Source organism: Mustela nigripes, chromosome 10, assembly GCF_022355385.1.
Source record: "Mustela nigripes isolate SB6536 chromosome 10, MUSNIG.SB6536, whole genome shotgun sequence".
Taxonomy (NCBI): domain Eukaryota; kingdom Metazoa; phylum Chordata; class Mammalia; order Carnivora; family Mustelidae; genus Mustela; species Mustela nigripes.
In genome coordinates, this window is record NC_081566.1 from 32,039,977 (window position 1) to 32,041,447 (window position 1,471).

Sequence of the window (1,471 nt, forward strand, 5' to 3'; positions counted from 1 at the left end):
CAAGGAGACTACTAAATAAGTAAAACAATACCTAAAACAATCAATCAATCAATCAATCAATAAACTATTCTGAAAAATAAAGTCTTTAAAAATATTTAAACACACACACACACGTGAATTGACCAAGACATTCGAGAGAACAAATGGCCTAACTAGAAGTAGAATCTATATCTCTCTCTTGAAAAGCTAACTTAGGGCCACCTGGGTGGCTCAGTGCGTTAAAGCCTCTGCCTTCAGCTCAGGTCATGATCCCAGAGTCCTGGCTCTCAGATCCCAAAGTTGGGCTCTCTGCTCAGTGGGGCGCCTGCTTTCCCCCTCTCTCTCTGCCTGCCTCTCTGCCTACTTGTGATCTCTATCTGTCAAATAAATTTAAAAAAATTATTTTTTAAAGAAAAGCTAACCTAACAATTGAGATGGAAAGCTTTTCTTTGAATTAATGCAATTTTGCTTCCTGTTGATCTCTGGATTTTTATTACCAGGTTTGGATATCAGAAGATAGGATGAAGCTGCTGAGGAAGAGTCTACTGAGTTTCTGATGATCTTGAGTAAATAAATGCCATTGCAACATACACTTGTGGAGCCTAATTAGTTCTAGGATGCATATACTTCAACTCATGTTCCCGACCTTCCAATGATGTCATCCTGTACCCAGTTCACTACTGAAATATTCCAAGGCCTTAGTTTAGTCCTTCAGAACCCAGCAAGGGTTCCTGAATCACTTTAAAAATTAATCAAATAATTATTTCAATTAAAATTTCTAATGCCACATCCTGTTTGACTTACTGTTTGTTGGAAGCTCCCAATGTCTCATATGTAGCCATACCAGTGGTGATCACCAATAGAAATCAGAGATATTTATATATCACATAGTTGCTGTAGATATCGCAAAATATCATTTACACTCATCACTACTTTGAAAATTATGGTAGTTATTAGATTTGCTACTGTATCTTTTTTTTAAAGATTTTATTTATTTATTTGACAAAGAAAGAGATCACAAGTAGGCAGAGAGGAAGGCAGAGAGAGAGGTGGAAAGCCTGATGTGGGGCTTGATCCCAGGACCCTCAGACCATGACCTGAGCTGAAAGCAGAAGCTTAACCCACTGAGCCACCTAGGTGCCTCAGAAAAAAGACTTCCCTGACCAGGAATTGAACCTGGGCCATGGCAGTTTGAGTGCCAAAGCCTAACCACTAGACCACCAGGGAACATCACTACTGTATTTTGATATTTAATGCATTAATAAAGAAGTACATAGGTTACTGTAGCAAACATGTAAAAATATTTTGATAATTGTATTTTAATATAATTGGTTTCTTCTGTAATCCTATGGAGATTTAAAAATACAATTAAATACATTTTTTCTGAGAAGGGGTCCAAAAGCTTCTGCACATTCCCAAAGAGGCTCATGGCATAAAAAAAAAGATTAAGAAGTTTGATGTAGTGGAAAGAACACTGAATTGAATCTTGAAC

At 37.3% G+C, this 1,471-nt stretch overlaps 1 non-coding gene across 1 annotated transcript; it reads right to left on the reverse strand.

Moving 5' to 3' along the window:
• Nucleotides 1-1,134: 1,134 nt before the first annotated feature.
• TRNAL-CAA (transfer RNA leucine (anticodon CAA)) lies at nucleotides 1,135-1,206 on the reverse strand. The gene has a single exon. It is a non-coding gene; the product is annotated as a tRNA-Leu (tRNA).
• Nucleotides 1,207-1,471: the final 265 nt, after the last annotated feature.